Source organism: Tachypleus tridentatus, chromosome 4 (assembly GCF_004210375.1).
Source record: "Tachypleus tridentatus isolate NWPU-2018 chromosome 4, ASM421037v1, whole genome shotgun sequence".
NCBI classification, from domain to species: Eukaryota; Metazoa; Arthropoda; class Merostomata; order Xiphosura; family Limulidae; genus Tachypleus; species Tachypleus tridentatus.
In genome coordinates this window covers 46,919,762-46,927,933 of record NC_134828.1, presented here as the reverse complement: position 1 = coordinate 46,927,933, position 8,172 = coordinate 46,919,762, and the positions used below count along the sequence as shown (strand labels likewise).

The 8,172-nt window shown below is 31.3% G+C and overlaps 1 long non-coding RNA gene across 1 annotated transcript; it reads right to left on the bottom strand.

The window, feature by feature from the left end:
• Positions 1-37: 37 nt before the first annotated feature.
• LOC143249055 (uncharacterized) lies at positions 38-6,765 on the bottom strand. Its single transcript, XR_013027419.1, has 3 exons — positions 6,423-6,765; positions 5,249-5,326; positions 38-325 (listed from the first exon to the last, which is right to left on the bottom strand). It is a non-coding gene; the product is annotated as an uncharacterized LOC143249055 (long non-coding RNA).
• Positions 6,766-8,172: the final 1,407 nt, after the last annotated feature.

Here is an 8,172-nt window from a genome sequence, read left to right as displayed (position 1 = left end):
GACTCAATGATGAAAGCTGGATAAGAAAAAAATTTACTTACCACAAAATATTTCATTAAACATTTTCTTCAAAACACTAATTTCAAATCAGGTGGTTAAGGCACTTAACTTGTAACCCATGTGTTGAGGGATTGAATCCTCATCACAACAAACATTCTGGCCCTTTGAACTGTGGGGGTGTTAAATGTGATGGTCAATTCCACCATTCACTGGTAAAAGAGCAGCCCAAGAGTTGGTGGTGGGTGGTGATGACTAACTGCCTTCCCTCAAGTCTCACATTACTAAATTAGGGATGTCTAGCACAGATAGCCCTCGTAAAGCTTTGCTGGAAATTCAAAACAAATGAGTTTGGTTTTAAATTGGAAATTATAATTCAAATTTTAGTATTATATATCAGTTAAATTTTTAACTTAAAAGTGAATATTGAAAAAAAAAATCTAAATATCAGGTTTTATGCATTATATGATGTGCTCAAATTAGAGTTTGTGATGTCCAAATACCAAGACTATAGTTTCTTCTGAGTTAGGAGCTCAAATTACTGATATTGAGAACTTATAATATGGAAAATTGAATCTCCCATCTTTTCTGCTTGCTGCATTTACTGAATTAGTCTCAGTGCCCCTACCTACCTCTTGACATTTTTGGAAGCACTTGCTTATGTACACTTACTTTTGAATATGACTCAAACAGAGCTAAGTTACAGTTTTATAAATTATAGTGCAATTCTAAGGTACTGATATAGTAATTTATGACTTTTTGTTATTTTGAAATGTACACATGCTAAATTTAAAATATCATTTTGTTTCACATCTTACTGTAAAATTTTATGAGACTTGATATTCAGTACTGAGTCAAGCCCCAAATGAGTAAAAAAGTTCAAAACTAGAAAATATTATTGTTTACTCTACTTCTTTATTTACTGTTCTGTATTTTAAGATAAATTAAATTTAAGAACTTTTTATAACTTATAACTCAGTTGTGACTATTTTACAAAATACTAGTTTACACAAATACAGCCAATACAGGTCACTTTGTACAGACTGTAAACATTGTAAACATATAACTTCATGGTTGAGTAATTACTGTAACGTTGCTCATCAGACTGCTATAATTTTATATTTCACTACTTTGATATGATGATCTCTTTATCACATCAACAAAGTTACACAAAAATTACGTCATAGTGAAACAGGCATGCTGTAACTAATTAAGACTTGAGATACTTCCTCAGGCAATGTTTTATATTTTATACTTGTGAAGAATATCCAAGTTTTAACTAAAGAAAATACTTCATAACATTAATCATTAAGTTTACCATAGATAGTTACAAAAATGACTGGTTCACTGCCTATAACTTATTTATAAAGACATGTTCTAGCAAATATTTAAAAGTAAAAATTAAAGATCAAAATAAAATGGCTTGTTTCACATGAAAAGTCAATGTAAGTATTAGCATGATAAAGAGTAATATTATAATCTGGAATCATATCACTGATGAATGCAAGGAACTAAAAATAAATTTGTTGAGTGTAAAACAAGTTCTAAAACATGGATCAATAGTTTTTCATGTTTAACTTTCATTTTCAGAATTGCTACAGAATTTAGTAAGTTTTGCAGACTGACTGATATATAGGCCATCTAATTTACATATAAATCTTCAAACTCAAGTTTTATTGTGTGAGAAGACTGCAACACTAAACTCTTTCAGCCTTTTCTGTTCTCCACGAATAATTGTTAATGTAATATCAACCAACTATTAAAAGAAAAAACCTGCAAATGAACAGACAAAAATATTATAATTGAAATTTCACTTGATAAACTTGAGGATAAACATGGGTGAGTTTTCAGTGAACATTTCACTGAAATATATATATTAGCTGGAGTTTTAAAAGCCACCTAGCCCTCTTCCCCCAAAGCTATGGGGTTGTACATATTTTAGATGCATATTGAGCTATCCTGGACAACTTTCAGTATGAAATAGGCTTTGTAAACAAAAATCAAATCACTTACTTGTTATTTTACCACATGAATCAATCTGACAATCACATAAACCTAGTAAAGTATTTGAAACTGTAATACTTATACTTTATACACATATCCAATTAGTTTTGTAAGACCTCTAGTTACACATTTTAAATTAACCAGCTATGATTTGTCTTGTGAAAACAAAAGTTTATTTCACATTAAATCTGAATGAAGTTTCGTGATCATGTGCAATAGATGTTTAAATATTGTATCAAATGCAACTTTATGATATACGTGCTGCTATCCAGTCAACAGCTTTGTTTATTTGTTTGAATATTTACATTTGTGCCAGTTGTCTTCTAAACTGCTATAAATATAACCACACAAGAGCCCAAAATATATATTTTGGATTGTTTGACATCTGACCCCTTAAAATGCTCAAATAAAAAAAAAGAAAATACTGACTGGACATATTGGACCAAAGTATGACCCTACCAAGTTTCAAGATAATCTGTCAAGATATGTAGGTATAGCAGTTGACTGAAAAGGGTTTGGAAGAAGATGAAACAAGAGAAAAACTACATCTCTCTCATGATGATGAAGAACCCACGTGAAGTAAAAATGTATCTCAAGATGGCTGGTATGGGTATTAAAACTCTTTTTGTTAACCTGAAGACCAAAGAAGGTTGAAACATTGTTCTCTAATTTATTTTAATAAAAGATTTAATACCCATACCAGGCATCTACAGTACACCTCTCTGTGGAGACATAATAATGAGAAATAACTGTCTCGAACACTATATTGCAGAAAATTGAAAACTGGATTCACTGAAAATAATAAGAAACCCTCCCAAGTTTACAAAGTACATCTTTTTAAAACAATTTTACTTTAAACATAGAACCAAAATCAATGACCATGAAGTTATAAAAATCATCTTATTTTAAGAATGCAGCCTCACTCCAAAACAGTACCACCTGTTGTACTAGGATATCTCTATTAAGCCTTTGAGTGATCTCTAATCATTTGGGTAAAAAAAACCCTTTAAAAGTAGACTCATTCTTGAAACACCACTGAAAACCTTTCTTGTTAATAGATTGGAACACCAAAAGATTGATAATAAGCGAAATACATGATTGTTGAGACAAAGTTAAAATTTCCTTACTTAATCGTATTATTTTTATTCATGTTATTGTTACACAAAACTACAGCAACATCGACCGAGCATTTTCAACCACAACATAGACAGTTATGCTATATGGAATGCTATGAATGTCCATGACTTACTTAAAAATTAATTATTTTTCAGTGAAAGATGCTTTATGTGGTTGTAAGTACATAACAGATGCAACGTTGTTCTGAGTGGACTCATGTTATATTGGACTCACATTAAACAAGTTCACACAAAACCTTGATAAATAATTACTTCAAAAGACACAAATCTTTATTTAAAGAAATGTTTTAAACACACTTGTTTTATTTGAAAGAGCTGCTTTTCTACTGGAATAATTTTATACGTGCCTAGTGGGGGTCGTGTTTCATTCTAAATACATATTTTTTCATTGCTGTGCATTAAAAAAGTTAACATAGCAGAAAATTAAAAACTAGGTATTTAAAATCCACAAATAGGGATTACAAAAAAATGTAAGCAAACAAAACTGTAGATCTATTGCTGACAGCTTAACTCAAGCCACAAATAACCATTTTGATTCCACTATAAAATTATTTCAAATGATATTTATTGTGTTACAGGACTCCACTGAGATTTCTGCAAGAAACTGACAGTACTTTTGAACTTACTTCCCATCCTTAATTATGTCATGCTGTGAAATTTTCTAAGTCCTTCATTTTTAGCTATCAAAAAGTCCAGTATGTGCATTAGTTGGGAACTACAGCTTGTGCAGTTTCTAGTGTTTTTATTGGAAACAGACACAACAAAATTAGAGGATTCTGATGTCGGATATTGTTATTCAAGCCACTGTTGTTCATTATTACTCAAGTTTATTTCCCTGGCAATATTTCAACAGGTGTTTGACACTGGATGATTACCATAACAGATGTCACTATTCAATATCACATCGGTAATTCTTTCTACTGTTTTTTGTACTTAGCAAAAGTCACAAGTACATATTCAGTATTTATTACCACTGTATATATTACTCTTTCATATAGCTATTGTAATTTTAAATAGGTAGTGGTAGTAAATGTTATTGATAATTGACAATTTAGCAAAGTGTGACACTGAATGAATTATTTGTGTTGCCTTATTTTAACAAACACTTGTACACAGCAGGCTGTTGAAGAACAAACATATTGTTATGTAAACCTATCAAAGTAAGCATGTGACTGTGTATGTTTATGTTGCACTTACCTTTGTTGTATTATATTAAAAGGAACATTATTCCATTCTGATGAGATTCCTTTGTTACTGTTCATCTTTTGTTATATAATAGTACAAGCTGATGGAAGCTAGTCATTAAATTTGTGATCAAACAATCTTTGTCTTCACAATGGTCCTTTGAGAACAACTTTACAGTTTGTTTCTTACAGCGTATACCACTAAGTATGTTTATTCTCTCTTGCACATTTGTTATTTATTTTTAATATGTGGTGGATGAGTGGAACACAAAGCATAAGCAACAGTAAACTGTTATAAAATGTGTAGCATTCAAATGAATTCACATGCATTTGTCAAGTTTAGAATGTATTCTCTATAAATGAAAAAAAAAAAACAACTTAAGTAACAATATAATTAAAACTCATTCTAGACTGTCAGAAAAATAAAGAACCAACATGAATCAAAATACAGAGCCTGTATTGTCAAGACTCTAACAAAGTAAATAAATACAGCTGCAAGTAATGTCTGTATTATTTTCTTAAGCTTATTATAAATCCCTCTATTAACTCCATGCCTACAGTACTTATCAATTTTAGTGGGGACAAAATAGTTTGTTTACTTTTTAAGAGTCCCGAGTTGTCAGCTTGAAAATACAATTTTTATATTTTGATTCAACTTTTCTGATGATCCATACATCCCTTCCCAAATTAATAATTTTAATAATTAAGTACACATACATACATATTCCTGTATATAGATAAATTTCTCATTCCCACTGAATACCAAATACCATTACTGTGTCAAATAGTCTTCATTACCTATTGAACCTGTTTTAAAGTTCACTGTTCTCAAAATTGGTTCTTCTTTAAATCTGAAATCTTAAATGTTCACATAACTTTAGTGTACACACCTATATACTTCAAATTAATTCATAAATAAATACTCACAAGTAGTAACACCATAGACCAGGAAAATATGGTGCACGGTATCCGTCTCTTCCAAAAGGAAACACATGGTTCATTTACCTGTTACAGTGTACATCACAGAAGCATTTAGAAAAACACATCAGTAAAAAACTAAGTAATGAATTTTCATAACTTGTAAGAAATAAAGTTCAAACATGTTTAATACATATCAACATTTAATTAACATTTAAATTAAAATTTCCAGCTGTTTAAAATTGTAATGCATAATGTATGTAACATAATAAATTGGAGACTGATCTGAGATAAATCATAATACATCACAATCAACAATTCCTCTAAAATTAATTTTAAGGTAATAATGAATCAGTGTCATATTTCAGCCACGATTAGCTTTACTTCTCTTTCATATCTTACTATATATAATTAAAGCATGTTCTTTGCATGGTGCATTATTACAGAATTAACAGTAATTTTGTTACAGTAAATGTATTTACCATTAGTACTACATCTTGTCCTTAGTCATAATAATAATGATGTTAGCTTTCCAGCTACTTCTTATAGTTTGACTTTATTCATTACTTCCTGTACTTACACATTACATCAGTAAAGATATAATGAAACACACATGTGCAGCCACAGTGAAGTAATGTTCTTGTTATCAGAGTATTTTTATTTGAAACTACGTTCTGCAATAAAGAAATAGTTCTTGCATAAACTTTTTTCTAATTTATTGAATCTTGAATGAAGCACAAAGTGGAGAATTGTTTTATGGATTTTTGTGGTACCAGTACGAGTTAGTTTGTTTTATAAATCTATTTTCATTAGTACGAGCTTTGTCATTACATTTTAATTATAAAGATTAATTTATATTGCTAGCTTATTACATGGAATTAAATCTATCATAAATCACTTAAGCTAATTATTATCATGAGGTATTTCTGGAATTACAGCAAAGAATATCACTAACAAACAACAATTTTTGAATTTCATCTTTCCTATTTCACCATAACAATCACATTCTTTCGATAAGGCTAACGTTGGTTCGTGGTAACTTCTGTCTTTGCTGGCTTCTTTTAAGATAGATCAAACTATAGTTAAGCTGTAACTTTGAGTTTAAAAGATTAAAGATATAAATATATGGTCAGTACTCTCTTTCGCGAAATAAATTATTTTCGTTATTTTGTTTAATACTCACAGTAATATATCAATCGTTAAGCCTATATTAATTGTAAGGCCTTCCACGATGATTAACTTCCCTTCATTCTTTTCTTTGGCCTAATTCCGTTTCGTAACATCTTATCTGCTAATTTTTTTCTGTCTCTCAACTTTTACTTTTCATTTAACACTACTTATTTATCTTTAGCGCGGACAGCCTTGTTGCTTTGTGTCATAAAACACCAAACCAAACTATTCATCTTTATTACCTGATCGTCTGTTTTCTGTATTATACACATCAATAAATTTCCCGCGACTCTAAATTCTCGACATCAATGAGTTACAAACAACACGTACATCTCTTAGAGAGTTTCGTTTTTAAACTTGTCATAATGTTTACTATAAATTAATTGATTGTGACTTTCATGTTACGAAGAAAGCTAAACAATAATTACATATTTGTTTTTAAAATAAATTAACAACAGTCACACTTAACGAACTTTTAAATAATTTACTTGATAAACATATAAACGTATGTAATTATATTGTTTGTTTGTTTTTGAATTTCGCACAAAGCTACTCGAGGCTACTGTGCTAGCCGTCCCTAATTTAGTAGTGTAAGATTAGAGGGAAAGCAGCTAGTCATCACCACCCACCGCCAAACTCTTGGGCTACTCTTTTACCAACGAATAGTGGGATTGACCACACTTTATAACGCCCCACGACTGAAAGGGCGAGCATGTTTAGTGCGATGGGGATGCGAACCCGCGACCCTCAAATTACCACGTCGCACGCCTTAACACGCTTAGCCATTCCGGACTGTTATGTAATTATATACATATATAACTTATCCTACGTTACGTGCCCCGGCATGGCCAGGTGGTTAGGGCATTCGACTCGTATTCTGAGAGTCACGGGCTGGAATCTACGTTAAACTGAACATGTTGGCCCTTTCATTCATAGGGCGTTATTATAGTTAATCCCATTATTCGTTGGAAAGAGTACCCCAGGAGTTGCTTTTCCTCTTGTCTTACTCTGCTAAATTAGGGGCAGCTAGCGTAGATCGTTTTCGTGTAGCTTTGCGCAAAATTCAAAACAAAGAAATAAACCTACTTAGCATAATTACATCTTCATAAATAGAGTATCATATCATCCAGTGCTTATATTACACTGTTTGTCGTGTTATTAGAGGCAGTACTAACCACTTTCATTCACATCATTCTTGAGTTTGTATACAACTACTCGAGGATCTGCATGATATTCAGTTCTAATCAGGTATCATTAGGGAGTATTTGGCATATCATTCTTTGTTACAGGGCCTTTACCTTCACTTCTTGTATCTTTAACTGAGATGTCCTTTGCCATTATTACTTCGTCAACTAACTCTGAAGTTTCTGTATGCTTATCTCTTCCTCGTCAAAAGGTAATTCAATCTCACTTGAGTTATCGGTTTTATTTTGTAACAGATTCACTGTTGTACATTTAGTGTAGTACATTCGCTTCTTTCAGTGTAATTTTATTTATTCTTATGACGTATACTGTGGGCTGTGTAATTCACAAGTCTGCCTGTTATCTACATTAATAGAAGATTCTCGATCGTAAGAATCAACAAAGTACTAGGAGTGTATGTAATGCTAGCGATTGACAATATTTTTGCCAAACGACCTTCGGTGAATTTGTTAGTTTCGCATGATTTATATAAAAGCAGCGCACCAAGAGAGAAGAAGAATATTGTTATTGTACATATGCAATCAGTGTGCTATAGGCTTGGGAAACTGTAATTGTGATTA